Here is a 22,937-nt window from a genome sequence, read left to right as displayed (position 1 = left end):
CTGAGTTGTGTTTTATAGAGAAGCCACTAGCCTGCTCTTGTAACCACACTGGCCTAGTTCAGTATCTGGTCAATAGTAACCCCCAGGATATTGATACTGGGGGATTCATTGAAGGCAATGCCATTAAGTGCCAAGGGAAGATGGTTAGATTCTTGCTGGAGATAGCCGTTGCTTGGCACGGGTATTACGTATCAGTCTAAATCTGAATGTTGCCTAGGTCTTGAGGCTTGCAGATACAGGCCTGCTTCATGATCCAAGCAACTGCAAATGCTATTGAACATCAGCAAACATCCTCACTTCTGACTTTAGGCAGGTTGGCAACTGATGAGCAGCTGAATATGGTTGGGCCTAACACTTCTCTGAAAGATGGGGATACATGTAGGAAAAGACATTAAAAAGGCAAATGAAACTTAGGATTTAATACCCAAGCTATTTAATATGCAAGCAAAGTAATGTCGTATTTGCACAAAATGTCAGAATATTGCATGCAATTCCAAATACCCCATTTTGTAGTGAAGATATCTTGGCCGTGGAATGGGTTTAGCAAAGATTCAGTAGAATGGAGATGAAAATTAAAAGATTAGTTATTAAGCAAGATGAGAAAAATAGATTTCCTTCCACATTGGAATGGTTGACCACGCATCAAAAGAGATTTTCAAAATTTTGAAAAGACGAATATCAAAAGATCACTTCCAGTGGGCAAAGGGCCCAGGATCATCACAAGAACATTAAAGGATGTTTTTGCAGTACATTTAAACCACAATGCATTACCACGTGTGCAAACCGAGACAGAAGCCAGAACATCAGGTAAAACAGGAGCTGAATCAGTGTTTACAGGGTAGCAATATCATAGGATCTCTACAATTGCAGAAGGATGCCATTCGGCCCATTGAGTCTGCACAGACAACAATCTCACCCAAGCCCCATTCCCATGACACTAAGGAGAAGTCTCACCCAAACCTGATCCCTGTAACCCGACGCATTTACCCCGCTAATCGTCTTAACCTACACATCTTAGAACACTAAGCAGAAATTTAGCGTGGCCAATCCACCTAACCTGCATATCTTCGGAGTGAGGGGGGAAAACCAGAGCACCTGGAGAAAACCCACGCAGACACAGGGAGAATGTACAAACTCCACAGATAGTTACTCAAGGTCAGAATTGAGCACATGTCCCTGGTGCTGTGAGGCAACATTGCTAACCACTGTGCCACTATGCTGCCCTGAACATTGAAGAATATGGGGAAAATGGACTAGTTAGACAGCTTTCCATTGGAATAGATCAAATAAGAACATAAGAGCGTAAGTAGTAGGTGCAGGAGTAGGTCATCTAGCCCCTCGAGCCTGTCCCACCATTCAATAAGATCATGGCTGATCTGATAGTGGTTCAGTTCCACTTACCCACCTGCTCTCCATAACCCTTAATTCCCTTACTGATCAAAAATCTACCTGTGACTTAAACATATTTAACAAGGTAGCGTCCATTGCTTCAATGGACAGAGAATTCCAACGATTCACTACCCTCTGGGAGAAGAAGTTCCTCCTCAACTCCGCTCTAAATTGACTCCCCCTTATATTGAGACTGTGCCCTCTAGTTCGTTTCCATTCTAAGTGGAAATAATCTCGCTGCTTCTACCCTGTCTACCCCCTTCATTATCTTACATGTCTCTATAAGATCTCCCCTCAACCTTCTAAACTCCAATGAGTACAGGCCCAGTCTACTCAATCTCTCATAAACTAACCCCCTCATCTCCGGATTCAACCTGGTGAACCTTCTCTGCACCTCCTCCAAAGCTAATATATCCTTTCTTAAATAAGGGGACCAAAATTGTACACAGTACTCTAGGTGCAGCCTCACCAGTACCTTGTAGAATTGCAGCAAGACCTCCCTGCTTTTATATTCCATCCCTCTCGCGATAAATGCCAACATTCCATTTGCCTTCTTGATCACCTGCTGCACCTGCAAACTGAGTTTTTGTGATTCAGGCACAAGGGCCCCCAGGTCCCTTTGCACAGTAGCAGTTGTAATTTTTCACCATTTAAGTAATAGTCCATTTTACTATTATGCCTTCCAAAGTGGATAACCTCACACTTGCCAACATTATACTCCATCTGCCAGATCTTGCCCACTCACTTAGCCTATCCAAATCTCTCTACACACTTTGTGTCCTCTATGCAATTTGCTTTCCCACTCATCTTTGTGTCATCCGCAAACATTGTTACCCTACACTCAGTCCCCTCCTCCAGATCGTCTATGTATATGGTAAACAGTTGAGGCCCTAGCACCAATCCCTGCAGCACGTCACTAGTCACTGACTGCCAACTGGAAAAGCACCCATTTATTCCAACTCTCTGCTTTCTGTTAGATAGCCAATCTTCAATCCATGCTAACACTTTACCCCCAACTCTGCGTACCTTTATCTTATGCAGCAACCTTTTGTGAGGCACCTTATCGAATGCCTTCTCAAAATCTAAATATACCACATCCACCGGTTCCCCTCTGTCAACCGCACTCGTTATATCTTCATAAAATTCCAGTAAATTTGTCAAACACAACTTTCCCTTCATGAATCCATGCTGCATCTGTTTGATTGAACCATTCTTTTCCAGGTGTCCTGCTATTTCTATGATAGATTCCAGCATTTTCCCAACTACGGATGTTAAGCTAACCAGCCTATAGTTACCTGCCTTTTGTCTACCTCCCTTTTTAAACAGTGGTGTTACATTAGCTGTTTTCCAATCAGCTGGCACCTCCCCAGAGTCCAGCAAATTTTGATAAATTACAACTAATGCATCTGCTATTACTTCTGCCATTTCTTTCAGTACCCTGGGATGCACTCCATCCAGACCCAGGGATTTGTCTACCTATATAAAAAGGAAGAGGCTGGCTGGGTGAACGTTGGACCCTTAGAGGATGAGAGGGGGGACTTAGTGGTAGGGGATGGGGAAATGGCTGAGGTCTTGATTAACTTTTTTGTTTTGGTCTTCACGGAGGAGGACATGAATAATTTGCCAGGTGTTAGCGATGGAAAGGTGGTAGGATTGGAGGGCCTGAATGACATTATTGTTACTAGAGAGGTGGTGCTCGACAGACTGGAGGGGCTGATTGTGGACAAGTCCCCAGGACCAGATGGAATGCATCCGAGGGTTCTGAAAGAAATGGCGGAAGTGATAGTGGATGCCTTGGTGGTTATTTTCCAGACGTCGCTGGATTCCGGGGAAGTGCTGGAAGATTGGAAAACGGCTAGTGTTACGTCATTGTTTAAGAAGGGTGGCAGGCAAAAGGCAGGGAATTATAGGCCGGTTAGTTTAACGTCTGTTGTAGGTAAAATGTTAGAATCCGTCATCAAGGAGGAAATAGCGAGGCATCTTGAGGGGAATTGCTTGATAGAGCAGACGCAGCATGGTTTCGTTAAGGGGAAGTCGTGTCTGACAAATTTACTTGAGTTCTATGAGGATGTGTCTAGGGCGGTGGGTAGAGGAAAGCCAGTGGATGTGGTCTTTCTTGATTTTCAGAAGGCGTTTGACAAGGTACCTCACAAGAGGTTATTGCAGAAGGTAAGGGGGCATGGAGTTGGGGGTAGGGTGTTAGCGTGGATAGAGGATTGGTTGTCAAATAGGAGGCAGAGAGTGGGGGTCAATGGGTGCTATTCGGATTGGTGGTTGGTGACTAGTGGAGTGCCCCAGGGGTCGGTGCTGGGGCCTCAGCTATTTACCATTTATATAGATGATCTGGAGGAGGGAACCGAGTGTAGGGTGTCGAAATTTGCTGATGACACCAAGATTGGTCGAACGGCAAATTGCGCGGAGGGTGTGGAGAGTCTGCAGAAGGATCTAGATAGGCTGGGCGAATGGGCCAGGAACTGGCAAATGGAATTTAATGTTGGCAAGTGTGAGGTGGTCCACTTTGGTAGGAATAATGGTAGGAAGGACTATTACTTATGTGGCGAAAAACTGCAGCAGGCGACGGTGCAGAGGGACCTCGGGGTCCTTGTGCATGAGTCGCAAAAACCCAGCCTGCAGGTGCAGCAGGTGGTCAGGAAGGCGAATGGGATGCTGGCCTTCATAGCGAAGGGGATTGAATATAAAAGTAGGGAGGTCTTGCTGCAGCTGTATAGGGCATTGGTGAGGCTGCAGCTGGAGTGCTGCGTGCAGTTTTGGTCGCCGCACTTACGCAAGGATATTTTGGCCTTGGAGGGAGTGCAGAGGAGGTTTACTAGGCTGATACCGGAGTTGAGGGGGTTGAGCTATGAGGAGAGGCTGAATAAACTAGGCTTGTACTCGTTAGAGTTTAGAAGAATGAGGGGAGATCTCATTGAGACGTATAAGATGATGAATGGGATGGATAGGATAGAGATGGAGAGACTCTTCCCGCTCAGAAAGGACAGTAGGACTAGGGGGTACAGCCTCAAGATAAAGGGGGGGGCGGTTCAGAACAGAGTTGAGGAGGAACTTCTTCACTCAAAGGGTGGTGAATCTCTGGAATTCTCTGCCCGTTGAAGTGGTGGAGGCTGCTCGCTAAATATTTTTAAGACACAGGTTGATGGGTTTTTGATAAGCGAGGGGATTAAGGGTTATGGGGAGAGGGCGGGAATGTGGAACTGAGCCACGACAGATCAGCCATGATCTTATTGAATGGCGGGGCAGGCTCGAAGAGCTAGATGGCCTACTCTTGCTCCTATTTCTTATGTTCAGTCCCATTAGCCCACCCAGCACTACCTCTTTAGTAATAGTGATCGTTTTAAGGTCCTCACCCCCTACAGTCCCATGACCGTCAATTATTGGTATGCTATTTGTGTCCTCCACTGTGAAGACCAACAAAAAACTTGTTTAAGGCCTTGGCCGTTTCATCGTTTCCCATTATTAAATCCCCCTGCTCATCTAAGGTTCCAACATTTACCTTAGCATTTTATAGCATTTATCATTTTTCTGTGTAGTCACCTTCATAATGATTCTCACTGTACTTTAAACACAGAAATATACACATTGAGAGTTTCGGAAAATGCCCTTTAGCAACCGCACTTTATATTTGTCTCTTGTAGAAATTGTTAATAGGCCAGGAAAAGACTGCAGCCATCAGTAACTTGTGCAATTCTCAGCAAGCCTGGAAGCACAGTTGCACACAAGAGGACAGCTTTGGTAAAAAAGGAGGTAGCACTGGTACAGGATGAAAAAATAGCTGTTGGCATTACAGACTCCAGAGAAAATAAATACCAAAGTTCAGGCCTTGGGGACTGGGAATTACGTATATCAGTTGTTTCTGTGCATGTGCCGGCCCTGGCATGGTCCCGCATGCACAGGTTTTTCCTTTCTGCTATCAGTAGCTTCTGCGTATGCACTGCCATTTTAGGCCTGTACTCCCTGGAGTTTAGAAGAATGAGAGAAGATCTAATTGAGGTGTACAAGATCATATGTTGGACATAATTTTGTTACGGGGTAGCATATTTAAAATATAGATGAGAAGAAATTATTTCTCTCAAAGCACTGTACGTGGAATTCACTACTCCGGAGTGTGTTAGATGCCAGGTCTTTGAATAAATTTAAGGAAGAGGTTGACAGATTTTTAATTAGTAAGCGGTGGTGAACGGGCAGGTAAGGAGCTGAGGCCAAGATGAGATCAGCCAAGATCATATTAAACACCATGGTTAAGAAAGTCCACCAACTTTCTACTTTCTCAGAAGACTAAGGAAATTTGGCTCTCACCAATTTTTTTTACAGGTACGCCACAGAAAACATTCTTTCTGGTTATATCACAGCTTGGTATGGCTCCTGCTCTACAAAGGGTCGTGAATATAGCCCAATCCATCATGCAAACCAGCCCCCCATCCATTGACTCTGTCTACACTTCCCGCACCTCGGGCAAAGCAGTCAGCATAATTAAGGACCCGCCAAACACCCCGGACATTCTTTCTTCCACCTTCTTCCTTCAGATACAAGACTTCAGATACAAAATGTACCAACCGACTCAAGAACAGCTTCTTCCCCACTGCTGTCAGACTTTTGAATGGACTTATCTTGCATTAAGTTGATCTTTCTCTACACCCTAGCTATGACTGTAACACTACATTCTGCACTCTTTCATTTTCTTTTCTATAAACAGTATGCTTTGTCTGTTTAGCATGCAAGAAACAATACTTTTCACTGTAAATACATGTGGCAATAATAAATCAAATCAAAATGGCAGAGCAGGCTTGAGAGACTGAGTTGCCCTCTCCTGCACCCATTTTTAAACAATGCACAGCAGGGGATACTCTCATCTTCAGGCCAGGAACTAGTCCTGTGCACATGCTCAGTTCACTCTTTTCCTTTTTTTTAGTTTAAGGGGAGCCTTGCACCTTCACAGAAAAGAAAACGATAACAAAATGAAAAATGGCAAAAGATCTCAAAAGCAAAACACTATTACAGACAGAGGCACAGAAGCAGGATGGGAGCTGCAGAGGGTAGTATTGTCACTACAGAAAATTACAGAAACCAGGAAGTGGGACAAAAGAATGTCCCAAGGTGAAGTCAAGTCAAGGAGCAAGGACAGGGAATGAAAACAGGTCCAGTTCAGTGAAGTTAAACTATGGAGCACAGAGAAGGCTCCAAATTAAAGACATAAAGCTGCTGTAAGCAGACAAAGCAAGACAGGCCTCACGTGAACGACAGAGTTCCAGGGGAACCAGTTGGTTCTCAGTGAGAAATGTCAGTGGGGAGTTGATGTGGAGTCTGTTGAAGTTGCTTGGTGTGGCATCTGTCTCTGTTTCAGAGTGTGGGATGTCAATCACAGGTTCCCTGTTGGTTTACATGGACTACTGAGAACATTGGAACTCAGTATAGATTCTGCAACTTGTGTTATCCTTATGAATCTGTAAATGTATAGTTGGGGCGAATAAATGTTTTATTCTTTCATTTAAAGCTCATCCTCTGGTGACTCTGTTTAGCACCTATCCTCCATGGTTCTAAACAAAGAATATCCAAAGTGGATTGCACCCTGGGAACAGACTTGTCCAGTAGTATCAGGATTATAACATCGATCACTGGTTATGAGAAGAAACTCTGTCAACAGCAGGAAGGAACTTGAGGCATAGAGCCATGGTTTATTGCAGGTACATGTGAGCAGCAAAGGAGATGGAAGAGTCAGCAATTCTGAACTGAAGGCTAAGTATTTTTCTCCATACATCAGTGGCCAACACATTGGCAGATAATCCCTATGACTGGCATGAAGACAGGCAAAAAGCTTGTGTGCACCGCAAAGTTAGCAACCACAAGCAGTGCAGACACTGAGTAGCTGCAGGCCAATCCAGGACCAGCTCATCATAGTCCTATCAGATAAAAGTGCCAACGTAAACAAATATGATTGATGGAATTTTTAATTATTTGCATATGGGATGTGGGCGGCACTAGCTGGGTCAGCATTTATTGCCCATCCCCAATTGTCCCTCAACTGAGTGGCTTGCTCAGCCATTTCACAGAGCATGCTAGAATCAGCCACATTGCTGTGGATCTGGAGTTACACGCAGGTCAGAGCAGGTTAAGGATATTGATGAACCAGATGGTTTCTACAACAACTGTCAATAGTTTCATGGTCATCATTAAGACTTTTAATTCCAGATTTTTATTAAATTCAAATTTTTAATCACTATCTGCCGTCGGTATCTGGATTACTAGTCCAGTGATAACGCTACTATGCCGCCACCTGTCCTAAAACAATTTCTGGAGTCGACAGTGTGGTACTGGTGCATCGTATCGCATGCTTTCTTTCAATTAGTCTCAAAGCAAACTCAAACATTAAGATAACAGTAACTTCCCAAAGGTAGTACATCTGGTATCATTCAGAACAATGGTCCAAAGCAAGACACGTTTAGCAATGTGGGAGGCACTTGGCAGGTCCCCACTTGGTGTTCCTGCTTAATAAAAATTTTCCATATAAATTACACATGATCAGCTTCAGTGGGCTCTGGGTAAAATTTGTACTTTGAGCAATCCCATCATGATCCACAAAACTATACAAAAATATACAAATCGAAAAGCAGGATACTCCAGATGTTGGAAACAAAAACACAAAATGCTGGAAATACGCAGGTCAGGCAGCATCTCTGCAGACAGACAGAATTAATGTTTCAGTTAGATAGCCTTTCATGTCAATATTTCCTGCTTTTATTGGAAAAAATACATTAAATCTTAGGGACAAAAGGTGATAAATTTCTGCACATTACATTTCCAACATAAATCCAAATAATAAGCTAATATATATCAAATCATAGAGTTCAACACCCACACCCCAAGGGCAGCACAATGACTAGCACTGCTGCCTCCAGGTTCAATTTTGGTCTGTGAAGTTTGCACATTCTCCCCATCTCTGTGTGGGTTTTCTCCAGGTGCTCCGGTTTCCTCCCACACCCCAAAGATGGGTGGGTTAGGTTGATTGTCCATGCTAAATTGACCCTTTGTGTCGGGGGATTAGTGGGGTAAATACGTGGGGTCACAAGGATAGGGTCTTGGCGAGATTGTTGTTGGTAAGGCTCGATGGGCCAAATGGTCTACCTCTGGACTGTAGAGATTCTTTGATTCTAAGTCCTACTCCAATGACTTGAGCACAGTAAAATCTAGGTGGACACTTCAGTGCTGTACTGAAAGCATGACACACAGTTAGAGACTGTTAAACTAAGGTACCATCTGTTATCTTAGGTAGACATAAAAGACCCCACAATCCCATTTAGAAATATTTATCCCTCAATTAACACCCCTAAAAACAGATTATCTAGCCATATCTTGTTAGTGTTTGTGGGAGCTTGCAGTACACAAATTGGCTGCTGCATTTCCTACATGACGCTGTGGGGCAGCACAGTGGCACAATTATTAGTACTGCTGTCTCAGTGCCAGGGACCTGTGTTCGAATCCTAGTTTGGGTCACTATCTGTGTGGAGTTCGCACATTCTCCCTATGTTGGCACAGGTTTCCTCCTGTTTCCTCCCACAGTGCAAAAAAGGCAGGGATTAGATTGATTGGCCATGCTAAATGCACTGTAGGGATTCTATGATTACAACAGTGATTCCACTCAGAAATAGTTCAGGGCTAAATAAATGCATTGGGAAGTCATGTGGTAACGAGAGAAGTCATGTAAATGCAAGTCATTTTTTTCAAAAACGGGTAGCTTCAATCCTATTAAACTGGGATTTTAAGTTCTTTTCTTTTTTATTTACTTTTCATTGATGTTTATGTTGGAAGTAACTTCTAATTGAACTACAAGAAAATAGACAGGCCTGTTAAGGACCATTATTTACATCTATGCTACATAATTAAGGAGGCTCCACCCAACTGGGGTGTGATTTACACAGATGTACAGATGGAATACCATGGGGCATATCTTCAATTGTGACTGGCCAGACTTATGTGCTGCCCAACTTCCCCACACCCACGGAAGATTAATTCAGTTAATCACAGTGAACCAGTCTGAAAACCTCTGCAGAATGAAACCAGACAAGCCTTCAGTCTGTCGCAGCCACATCTGTTTTACTGTTAGCAATCTCATGTGAATATCTACTCCAACTGGCACTGGAAGCAACTGCAAGGAACTGGAAGTCAGCCAAAAACTATTTTTAGCACATGACTTCAAGCAAGGCAAATGCAATGGTGCAATCACCTAGACCCAACTTTATACGCAATACATCCTCCTTTAATTTGTCATAATGAATAGTGTAAATTGGGAGAACAGTACTTAGTCTTATAAGAGACTGAACATCCTGACAAATTTCAGAAATGAAGAAAATTACAGTATGGGCGTATCTGGACAATCTATTTACTTATAAATTTAGTCACTGGCACAGACTTTTATAGTTTAAATGACAGCAAAACTGTCAGCATTAATTGTCATTACTCTGTGAAATGGACAGCATCTTCTGGTCTAACCACGCACCTGATTTTGCACAGAAATCTAGAAGATGCCATCAAGAGGTGGGGGTCGGACATCTGGCTTGGGGACTGCAGCACTGACCTCTCAGTGTTTTCCACTGCTGCCCTGATCAGATTCTGACCACCATAATTCTGCCAGGGGCACCAGTAATGAGAAAAGGCATGGAGTTTGATAGGGGATGTGATGGGGTTGAAAACACTGCAGTAAGTTCAGAATTTGGGAGAGGGGTAGCACAATCTGGTCCAGAGATTCTAGATTGATCAGTGCTCCATCTCTTATTGGGCTTTTTATGTACTCAATAAGAAAAAGGTCCTGCACACGTTGTAAATACACCTGTTCCAGTATCTTACAAGTTTCATCAATAGTGGATTTTTATGGATTTGAACAATTTGGGGGAGATTTTCACAGTAGCTTCATTGCAGTATTAATCTAAGCCTTGTTGTGACACTGATAAATCATAGAAATCTTACAGTGGAGGATGCACACATGCACAGAGCTGGAACTGAATCCAGGTCCCTGGTACTGTGAAGCAGCAGTGCTAACCACTGTGCCATCCTAACACGACGTACATGTTACTGCACAAGTAATTCAGAGGTCTGAGCCAATGTCATGGGATATGGGTTAAAACTCACCCATATGTGGCTGGTGGAACTTAAATTTAATGAATAAATCTGATATTAATAAAAACTAATCTCAGTAATGGTGACCATTACAACTATTGCTGATGTTGTGAAAACCTAATTGGTTCACTAATGCCCTTCAGGCAAGGGAAGCGAATCGACCATCCTTACCTTGTCAGGCCTACATGTGACTCCAGATTCATTGTAAATGCGACTGACTCAACTGCCCTCTGAAATGGCATGGCAGGCCAATCAGTTCAAGGATAATTAAGGACGGACAGCAAAAGCTGGCCTTGCCAGCGCTGCCCATATCCCACGAAATATATTTAAAAATCATTTTCCTTTCAAGTATTGAACAGCTTCATTACCTGGGCAATTTATCTACCGTGATTTCAGATTAGACTGCAAGAGAATTTCATTCTGAATCTCATAATGTGACCCATTACTAGTATAAGTCAGAAATATAACATCGAAATAACACTTTTCTGCAGCATACTGGATAGACTATTACTCAAAGTCCATTATGAGCAATGCCTTACATAAAGGCGCTATATAAAAGCAAGCTGTTTCACTCACCACTAGTGTAATTTTGACAATTATAAATCAGTTTTATGTGAAGAATTCTTTCCATGTTGTGAATCACCTCTTCATATACATCCAGCAATACTCAGAACAATGTGTTAAAATGATAATGTGCTTAAGACAGATTGGACATAGAGAAACTGTTCCCATCGACAGACTCATCAGGAACCAGACAACAAATTTAGGGCAAATGGTAAAAGAACCAACGGTGACAACAGGTAAAGCTCCTTTACACAGCAAGTGGTTAGGGTCTTTGAATACATTGCCTGACTGTGTGGTGAATGCAAATTCAACTGGGACTTTCAAAAGGGAATTTGATAAGCACCAAAGGAAAAAAATACAGGGCAATGAGGAAGGCAGGGATGTGGGAATCGCTGAGTGGCTTTTGCAGAAAGCCACACAAACGCAAGGGGCTTTTCCATGCTGTAACCATTCTATGACTATATGCAGGCCTCCAGTTAGCTATTTGTCAGCTTTTCAATCCTTCCCAACATGGCAAAATTGAACCTGATGGACATAACAGTAAACAGTGATAGATGAGCAACAGATGCTGCAATAAGTTTCAAAACTGTCCATGCTGTTCAATATTTTAAAGCCCTTGTTTACCATTCCATTATTAAAAAGAACCAAACAAAATGCCAGAATGAGGATTTGTCCCTCTGACCTTTGAAGTGAGGTCATTCAAAGTCAGGCAAACAAAATGTCAACAATCTTCACACTTTGACAATGGAATAATGATTTAAACAGTTGAATTAACCTGCATTCCAACCACACTAAGTTGGCACAGGACCACAACTGGAAGTTACACATCTGTTGAAGCTGCATTTATTAACAATTCAATTCACACTGACTCCCCCAAAAGGGAATCATCTGTACTTGCTAACTAAGCAACATACCTTCTGTTTCTGAGAGATGCAATGTCCACCATTTTGTATTTGGGAAAGAGCACCTCCATTTTTAACATTAGTCACTTAAATTACATAAAAATAACAGTTCCTTTTTTGTCACAACAGCCAGATTATAAGTACCAATTCTGTATGTTGTCAGATATGTCTAATGTGTGTGTTGGCAACAACTTCAGAAAAAAAAAGTTGCGTTGCACAGAGCTATTTCAAAACTATAAAAGGGGAACTATCTCATAAATAAGACAAGCGCAGTAAAGCAATGGAAGACTTTGAAAACGATAACGACATCGAGGAGGGGGCAAAATCACTCCCCTTTTTGCCCACAATAGCGTGTTTTGAGAGAGGACGCGCTTTGTCAAGTCTGTGCCTCATACTCTGTTTCTCAGGGTGGTCATTTCTACAAAGCAGGTGCAGGAAGAGGGCACATGATTCCAACAGCCTGCTTCAGTACAGCATTGTCCCCTTTCACTTCTTCCTTGTGCTCTGCTTGACCGTTGTTCCCTTGAAATATCTTTCTGGTTGTTTATTCCAGAGAGCTTGATCAATTCACATCACTGCAGTTACTGTTTCAGAACAGGTAACTGAATTTTAATGTCTCATCTCAGAAACCTCTGCACAATCTCAGTGCAATGAGTGTAATCAGATGAGGTCCTTCATACTTTAGGGGATTGACTGTCTCCCTTCACTCCAGCTAATGTAAGTAATGTGAAATTGTTATTTGGAACTGCATAGCCTGTCTGGGTTATTTCTTCAAAAAATTGCTTGGATTTTAAACTGGAACCCAATACATGATGTGGAATTGCCAGTGTTGGACTGGGATAGGCACAGTAAGCAGTCTCACAACACCAGGTTAAAGTCCAACAGATTTATTTGGTAGCATGAGCTTTCATAGCACTGCTCCTACATCTCCTGCACTCACCTAATGAAGGAGCAGTACTCTGAAAGCTCATGCTACCAAATAAACCTGTTAGACTTTAACCTGGTGTTGTGAGACAGTTTAAAATCCAGCCAGCAAAAAAAAACCAGCAATCATACATTCGAAGTACATCCTCATGACAATACAAATAAAACACTGGTCTGTATTTTGCATGGAGAATAACACTGGTTCTACAAGTGCTCTCCAACATTGGAGAAAATCAGACAGCAAATTCTGACATTGATAAATGCATATTTTTGTATACAGAAATCCAGAAGTTGCCTTTAGAAATAGCCTGCTCCACCATGGGATGAGCTACAACAGTCCTTGCAGTTGTCATTGGTACCTATGGTATCAATGCCTCCCGCAACCACACACACAAACGACAATGGGAAGGCCTGGTGCGTTTAGGTGCAAGTGAATTTTTAACATGATTGATAACAACTTCTGAACCTGAAAGTTTGATTTTACACATGCCATGTTCAATTCCTTCAGAAGTGATTTAGCACTGGAAAATTATTCCACCTACCCCGTCTGTCTCTCATTTCTCTCCCTCAATCCCACCTCTCTTCAATTTTCTATTCCGCTTCTTGTACATTATCTAAATCAGATTTAGACTTCCTGAATAGATTCTGCATCTAATTGGTTGAAGAGCCTCACTGTTTCATCGACCAAAGGAAATGTAGAGGACAAATGAACAATGCTTTGCTCTAAATAATCAACTCCTTACATTGAAACGATGCACACTTTAAAATCCACAACCAACAGAACCAATCGGTCAGCATTAACCTTGTCAAATCCACGCAGAATTTGTAGGTTTCAATGAAACCGCCTCTCGCTCTTCTAAATGTCAGAGAATGAGCCCAATTTACTCAGCCTCTCATCATACAGAAACCCTCTCATCCAAGGTACCAATTTAGTGAACCTTTGAGGAAATGACTGACTACATTGATAAAAGGAAATGCAATGTGATTTTTTAAAATTTATTCATTCATAGAATAGACATCACTGGTGAGGCCATTTATTGCCATTCCTAACTGCCCTTGAGACGGTGGTAAGCCACATTCTTGAGCTACTGCAGTCTTTGTGGTGTAGGTACACCCACAGTGCTGTCAGGGAGGGAATTCCAGGATTTTAACGTAGCAACAGTGAAGTAACAGCCATATATTTCCAAGTCAGAATGGTATGTGGTTGGAGGGGAAATCTAGGCTGCAATGTCCTCATGTATCGTTTATCCTTGCCCTTCTAAATGGCAGCTGTCATGGGTTTGCAAGGTGCTGTCTAAGAAGCCTTGGTGAGTTCTTGCAGGATACCTTTCAGATGATGCACCTGGTTGCCACTGTGCATCAGCAGTGGAGAGGTGGGGGTGGGGGGCAATCAAGCAAGTTATTTTGTCCTGGATGGTATTGAGCCTCTTGCCTTGTTGGAGCTGTATTCTTCCAGACAAGTGGGGGGTGTTCCATCATACTCCGGAGCTGTGCCATGTAGATGGTGGACAGACTTTGTAAAAATCAGGAGAAAGTTACTTGCTACAGGATTCCTAGCCTCTGATCTGCTCTCATTTGTTTAATAGGAGAGACTAAGTAGACTGGGACTATATTCATTGAAATTCAGAAGAATGAGGGAAGATCTTATAGACTCATAAGATTACAAAGGGAATAGATAAGATAGAAGCAGGGAGGTTGTTTCCACTGGTAGGTGAAACTAGGACTAGGGGGCATGGCCTCAAAATAAGGGGCAGCAGATTTAGGACTGAGTTGAGGAGAAGCTCCTTCACACAAAAGGTTGTGAATCTGTGGAATTCCCTGCCCAGTGAAGCAGTTGAAGCTAACTTGTTAAATGTTTTTAAGGCAAGGATAAATATATCTTTGAACAGTAGAGGAATTAAGGGTTATGGTGAGCAGGCGGGTAAGTGGAGCTGAGTTAGATTGTTAGAAACAGACTGATTCCACTTGTTTCAAGTGTGTAGAATAATTATTAAATCCAAGAGTATTAGGGCAAAGAGCAGGAAGAACTCTGTCATGAGGAATGTGCTACCAGAGGTAGTGTCTGTAGTAATCATAGAATCCTACAGTGCAGGAGGTGGCGATTTGGCCCATCAAGTCTGTATCAACCATAATCCCACCCAGGTCCTATCCCTATAAACCCATGCATTTACCCCAGCTAGTCCCCCTAACACTAAGAGACAATTTAGCATGGCCAATCCTCCTAACCCACATATCATTAGATTGTGGGAGAAAACCGGAGCATCCAGAGGAAACCCATGCAGACACAGGGAGGATGTGAAAACACCACATAGACAGTGACCCGAGTCGGGAATTGAACCCAGGGCCCTGGTGTTGTGAGGCAGCTATGGTAACACTGTGCCATCATGCTACCCAATTGAAAAATAGACAAGGGGGCTGATGAAGGAATGGGGAATAACGGGGCAGAGGAACAGAGTGGACATGTGGGATTAGAACAAAGAACAACACAGCACAGGAAACAGGCCCTTCGGCCCAATGAGCCCGCGCCGCCTTTTTCCCTCTTCCACCCATGACCCTTGTCTATGCTTATGGCACTCCACATTGGAAACCAGATTGAGGGGAGATTAATTAAGGGACAATTTATTACACCAATCAGCCTAAGAGCACATCTTTGGGGTGTGGGAGGAAACCAGAGGACCCAGAGAAAACCCACATAAGCACAGGGAGAATGCGCAAACTCCCACAGATACTGGCCCAAATTCACGTACCTGCACAGCAAACAGTGATAGTCACTGAGCTGTCGTGTTGCCCATCGGCTGGTCCAATTTAAGCGTACACTAATGACGTAGAAGTAGTGTCACATAGGTAATAAAGTTACGTAAGCATTAAAGATAGTCAGACAGCTTTGCATTTTAAAAACACCTACTGATTAGGCCTAAAACTCTGCTTTCAATTGTCCCATGTTCTAATTTCTATATTACAATGGTCAAGTAAACTGGGACAAACTATTTCAAGCAAGTCACTTGAAAACATGAAATTATGATCATCAGCAAAAGATCACAGCGAAAGGCTAGGAGACATTTTTCCTACAAAGCAAACTTGATTAGAATGCAAGTTCAAACAAAATACAAATTTAAGGAAAACAAACATCATAAAGATAACTAATCAAACATTGAAATCCACGAAGAAACTCAAAAATAAGTCAGCTTAAATTTAGTCACACAAAAACAAACATAATTGAAAGCATCTCCTTTGGACTTGCTTCTTTCAAATTTAGGAATTTTCCACTTCTAGCTTTAGAAACACAATAACTCAACTTAGTGTACTCCAAAAAAAACACTCATCATGGATTTAAAACTTGTTCCAAACAAGTTCCATGAACTGAAATGCAAATATTGTTCCTCCCCAGTCATAACTGCACAACTGAAGTATTACGGATAAAAGCAAAATACTGTGGATGCTGGCATCTGGAACAAAAACAGAAAATGCTGGAAAATCTCTGTAGGTCTGACAGCATCTGTGGAGAGGGAATAGAGCTAGTGTTTCACATCTGGGCTACCCAGAATGTCAATATTACAGACTTGTGTTTTGAAGCATGCAGTTACATAGAAATTAGAAGCAGGAGTAGGCCATTCTGCCCTTCGAGCTTGCTCCACCGTTCATTTTGATCATTGAGTTCAATATCCTGATCCATTCCCCCCATATCCCTTGATCCCTCTAGCCACAAGAGCTATATCTAATGTCTTCTTGAAATCTGACACCATTTTGCTTCAATTATTTTCCATGGTAGGGAATTCCACACATTCACAACCATCTGGGTGAAGAAATTTCTCTTCACTTCAGTTCTAAAAGGTTTACCCAGTAGCAGAATGCAAACTTCCAGGGAGTGGTGCTGAATGCTTGGTTGCAGGCTTAGGCCAAATCAAGCCACATCCAGTATCCACAGGTCACCAGGTCTACATCCACTCATAAATGATCATCTTTGATATCTTTGCCTCTTTATAAACAACAGCTGAGAGAGATTCTCTAGGAGGGGGTGGAGTATCATATGTAACTGAAGTGTGCCATCCTACCACCCCTGATCCAATCCCAAACTCCACAGTGTACAAGTCATTCAAGTACCTAGAAATATTATTCTTTGGGTCTTCACTGTCATTAGCCAGTCCACCAAATAAATAACACTTATTCCTTACCAAACGCAAGGTGTGGCCAAGGCAGGGATAGGACTGCAGACCATTTTTGGGAGGTTTTGGTTTTTATTTCTTCCCATTCCCATCTGCTTGTCTGCAGTTCATATAGATTATTCTACCATCCCTCCAAATATCATAATCCTGGTGCCATTGCAGATAAGCTGCAGAGCCTGGTGGGATTTACCCCTAACTGCAGGCATGAACCACTGGTTTGTGGCTGGATTGTAGACTTGACTTGGAAATATATTGCTGTTCCTCGATTCCCTCGTTGCTGCTGCTCATCATCATCAGCTCTTTGATCGCCAATACCCGATGACCATGTCAGGGTCACAGACCCTGTTCTTTATTGGTTTGACCTCAAATAGGAAAGTGCAATTTTTCATAAGGTAACCACCCTTATTACAATGGAGCATGGCAGGCTTACATTAATATAGCACCTTTCACAAAATCACTATGTCCCAAAACATTTAAGCCAATGCACTTCTGAAGTACTTGCAAGAAAAAATGGGAGCCAATTTGCACACTACAAATTCCCAGTGATAATGATGTTGATCTAGGGACAAATACTAGCAATACTGGCAAGGGAATAATTCTTATGTTTCTCTTTGGAATCTTTTATGTCCACTTGAGAGAGACAGGGCTTCAGATTAGCAAATTATCCTAAATATAGCATATTCAACAATACAGTACTCGAGTACAGCACCAGGATGTCCACCAAGATATCTTTGCTCAAGCCTCTGAAGTTAGACTTGAAGCACAATTTTGGTTTGTGTGTGTGTAGGGTTGGGGGTGCTATGCAGGGAAGAATCACAGGATATGAAGAAAAGTCACAGGGACATCTGCCTTCCAAACATACAGGTCCCATCCCTTTTGACAGTAACACAATTTTCATAAGTTTGCTTTATGATTCCAGTAATCAGTTTTGTTTCATCCACTTAATAGTGAAAGAAATTTTCAACTGGTACAGTAACCAGCTAGTCTTACAGTCTACTCATCAGCACAGTTTTAAGTACGAAAAGGAATTGAGTGCTTGTAAACAGTATTTAAAACTGATCGGTTACTGAAACAGCTGGTCTAGTAAATGGCCCATACTAGGTTTCCAAAAAACATCGCGCATGAAAACACGAACATAGGAGGTATGTCACAACTGATAGTACTGTAACATTACATAAATTACTACTAATCTGCAAATTCTCCAAAATATTTGGTCCGTCAGTGGTTACTAGCCTTGAACTTTTAAAATCTGGGATAGCCTTCTCTCATTCAAATACGACTTAAATTTCCAATCATATCAAGATATTTTTGCTACACATATTTTACCTTATGTGTACATAAAATTGATCAGATAATCAAAGTGCACTTAACTGCAACATGCAAGCTTGAAGCACACTTCCACATCTCAATGTACCTTTTTGCCTACATCATTCATCTTGAATATCTACATTTATTTGGCAGCACATCATTGCTCTAATATATAACTATTGTAATCCTATCACAAGCATGCATCTTCCCATTGCAAGTTTCAACTTGAAAGCACAAAAAGCTCTACACAATTAAAACTCAGTTAAAAAACCTCATACATTCCCTCAACCCTTCGCAGAGTTAACAGCCATTTCTATGTGAGATACACTCAATTAAAAATTGAAGGATCTCATTTTGAGTATGTTATACAGGAGCGCAAATACCAGTCTTGACAAAAATATATCACCTGAGATTAGGCACAGCAAAAATGCCTAAAGGTCTGAATGCATGAATAGTCAGGTATCTTTAATAGTATTCTTAAAATTATTTTCCTACTTATTAAAAGCAATTAAAAGGGCAAGAAGACAGTTAGCTATAGTGGACTGGGAAAATAAGTTAAAATATAAAATGTTAGGAAGGAACGGCAGACAGTTACGGAGCTAATTCACAAAAACAAACATTCCATTAAGAAAAAGACCTATGAGAAGGATTCACTATAAGGATGGTATCAAAGAAAAAGATGTACAATGCAGTGAAGATTATTGCTAGGCAAAACGATTGGGAAAACTTTTTTTTAAAATCATCCTTCGCTAGTTCCTAAGAGTAATTGGAATTTGAGAAAAAAAGCTAGCAAATATAAAGAAAGTGATAAAACCTTTTGCTTATATATGAAGAGAGTAAACAGTGAATGCTGGCCCCTTAAACAGCGACACAAGTTCAAAATTTTTTAAATCTTATTTATTGGTGTCACAAGTATGCTTACATTAACGTTGCAATGAAGTTACTGCGAAAATCCCCTAGTCGCCATACTACAGCACCTCCAGGGTACACTGATGGAGAATTTAGCATGGCCAATGCACCTAACCAGCAGTGTGGGGTATGGGATGGGTGAATTGCTCAGGGCAGCACATTTGGTTAGCGCTGCTGTCACAGCACCAGAGACCTGTATTCGATTCTCACTTGGGTCAACGCCTGTGTGGAGTGTACATGTTCTCTTCGTGCCTGCATGGGTTTCCTCTGGGTGCTCTGGTTTCTCCCCACAGTTCAAAAGATGGTGTGTGTGTTAATGGGACCATTGTAGTATGGGACATGCTTTGCATGCAATGTTAACATAAAAATCTATACACACTTGCTGAGTTAAGAGGGGATCTCTAAGATCCAATCTTTTGAGCCAGAGTTCCATTTTGGGATCTTCCCATCCAGTTATAACATCAACTGGGACTGCAACAATGAGGAGGAATTTCTTCTCCTAGAATCCCATAGGTTGTTGCACATGATTAAATCTCATGGGATCCAGGGTGAGGTAGCCAAATGGATACAAAATTGGCTTGATGACTGTAGACAGAGGGTGGTTGTACAGGGTTGTTTTCCAAACTGGAGGCCTGTGACACGCAGTGTGCCTCAGGGATTGATATCGGGTCCACTATTATTTGTCATTTATATTAATGATTTGAATGAGATTTTTGGAGGCATAGTTAGTAAGTTTGCAGATGACACTAAGATTGATGGCATACTGGACAGTGAAGAAGGTTATTGAAGATTGCAGCGGAATCTTGATCAACTGGGCCAGTGGGCTGATAAATAGCAGATGGAGTTTAATGTAGATAAACGTGAGGTGACGCACTTCAGTAGATCGAACCAGGGCAGAACTAACTCAGTTAATGGTAGGGCACTGGGGAGAATTACAGAACAAAGAGATCTAAGGGTACAGATTCAAAGCTCCTTGAAAATGGAGTCACAGGTGGACAGAGTAGTGAAGAAGGCATTCAGCATGCTTGGTTTCATTGATCAGAACACTGAATATAGGAGTTGGGATGTTTTGTTGAAGTTGTACAAGACATTGGTAAGCCATACTTGGAATACTGTGTATAGTTTTGGTCACCCTATTATAGAAAGATTATTAATCTAGAAAGTGTGCAGAAAAAAATTACTAGGATGATACCCAGACCTGGTGGTTTGAGTTACAAGAAGAGGCTGGATAGACTGGGATTTTTTTCCTCTGGAGCGTTGAAAGCTGAGGGGTGATCTTACAGAGGTCTATAAAATAACGAGTGGCATAGATCAGCTAGATAGTCAATATCTTTTCCCAAAGATAGGAGAGTCTAAACCTAGAGGGCATAGGTTTAAGGTGAGAGGGGAGATACAAAAAGGTCTAGAAGGGCAATGTTTTCCAAAAGGTAGAATGTCTGAAACAAGTTGCCAGAGATAGTGGTAGAGTCAGGGACAATTTTGTCTTTTAAAAAGTATTGAGACAGTTACATGGCTATAAGATGGCTATAGAGGGATACGGACCAAACACAGGCAATTGGGACTAGCTTAGTGATTAAAAACAAAAGATGGTATGGACAAGTTGGGCCGAAGGGCCTATTTCCATGCTGGTATACCTCTATGACTCTAATCCAGGGAATTCTCTTCTCCTGGAATCTGTGGAGACTGGGTCATGGAACATATTCAAGGCCAAATGAGACAGATTTTTGATCAGCAAGAAAGTTCAGGGTCTTAAGGCCATAATGAGAACAGCCATGATCTTTCTGGATGGTGGGGCAGGCTCAAGTGTCAAATTGTCTAAGAGAAAGGGGAGAACAGTGTGATGTAAGAGTTTCCAAATTGTTAGTCCTTTGCATCTTGTCTTCACTGTGGAAGACACAAATAACCCAGAAATACTTATAAATCAAGAAGTGAAAGAAAGTGGAATTAAAACAATCACAATTATCAGGGAGAAAGGACTGTGAAAATTATTACAATTAAAAGCTGACAAATCCTTAAGACCTGATGATCTGCACCTATGGTCTTAAAAAGAGGTGGCTGCCCAGACAGTAGATGCATTGGCTGTAATTTTCCAAAATTGCCTACCATCTGGCAAGGTCCCATCAAATTGGAAAATAGTAAATGTAACTTTACTTAAAGCAAAGAGACAGAAAGTAGGAAACTATAAGCCAATTAACCCAGCCATGTGTCATTGGGAAAATGTTAGAATCCATTACTAAGGAGGCTAGAACAGGGCACAAAATTCTTAATGCAATCAAACAGAGACAAGATGGTTTGTAAAAGGCAAATTGTGTTTGCCTGGAGTTCTTTAAAGGGGAACCTGGAGATGTGATGTACTTCAAATTCCAACGTTCATCTGACCACGTGTCACATCAAAAGTTACTGCACAAAATAAGTGTTCATGACAAAAGGAGTAATGTTAGCATGGCCAGAGGATCAATTAGCTAGCAGGAAACAGCAGGAGCAAGTCAGTTGGCAAACTACAACTAGTGAGTGCCAAAGGGATCAGTACTAGGGTCTTCAATATTTATTATCTGTGTCAATGACTTGGAAGATGACACAAAGATAGATGGGAAAGATGGCAAAGGAGTCTGCAAAGGGCTATAGATAGATTGAGCAGCAGAAAAAAAGGGCTGGAGTATTAAATGGTAAAAAGTGAACTTATCCACTGGCAGGAAAATAGGTAAAAACAGCATATTATTTACATAGCGAGATCGCAGAACTCTATGGTACAAAAGAATCTGGGTGATCTGGTACAGGAATCACAAAATGTGTGTGTGTGCAGGTGATTAGGAAGGCAAATGTGATGCTATTATTCATTGTAAGGGAACTGGAGTATAAAAATAGGGAAGCTCTGCTTCAGTTGTACAGGACATTGCAGAGGCCACGTTGGGTGTATAGCATACAGTTTTGATCTCCTTATGCAAGGAGGGATATAATTGCATTTCAAAGGAGGTTTGTTTGACTGAAAACTGGGATGAAAGAGTCATCTTAGAAGGGAAGGTTGGACAGGTTGAGCCTGTACCATTGGAATTTGGAAGAACGTGAGGTGATCTTATTGCAACATTTAAGATCCTGAGATAGCTTGGCATGGTGGATGCTGAGAGCATGTTTTCCCTTATGGAAAACACCAAAACCATGGAACTGTTCAATAGTGAGGGATCTCCCTTTAAGATGGAGATCAGATCATTTATTTCCCCAAGGGTAGTCTGTGAAATTATCTTTACCAGAGAGCACTGGGAACAGAGTCATTAAATATTTTTAATGTTGAGTTAGATAAGTTCTTGATTCAAGCAAATCCAAGGTTATAACATCTAGACAAAAAAGTAAAGTGGAGACCACAATGAGATCAGCCATAGAAGATGACCATGAAACCATTATCGACTGCTGGAAAATCCCATCAGGTTCACTAACGTCCTTTAGGGAAGGAAATCTGCCATTCTTACCTGGTGTGGTCTACACAAGACTCCAGAGCCACAGTAACGTGGTTGACTTTTAATTGTCCTTTGAAGTAGCTGAGCAAACCACTCAGTTCAAAGACCATTAGGGATGGGCAATAAATGCTGGCCCAGTCTGCGACGCCCACATCCCATGAAAGAATAAAAAAGCCTTCACCTGTTTCTACTTCATACAC

At 41.8% G+C, this 22,937-nt stretch overlaps 1 protein-coding gene across 1 annotated transcript in view; it reads right to left on the bottom strand.

Moving 5' to 3' along the window:
- LOC145355743 (ubiquitin-conjugating enzyme E2 L3) overlaps positions 1-22,937 on the bottom strand; it is a 51,959-nt gene that overhangs the window by 6,408 nt on the left and 22,614 nt on the right. The gene's annotated exons all lie outside the window — the stretch shown is intronic.

This window comes from Carcharhinus amblyrhynchos, chromosome 20, assembly GCF_965287045.1.
Source record: "Carcharhinus amblyrhynchos chromosome 20, sCarAmb.v2.hapA, whole genome shotgun sequence".
NCBI classification, from domain to species: domain Eukaryota; kingdom Metazoa; phylum Chordata; class Chondrichthyes; order Carcharhiniformes; family Carcharhinidae; genus Carcharhinus; species Carcharhinus amblyrhynchos.
This window is presented reverse-complemented; position numbering and strand designations above follow the sequence as displayed.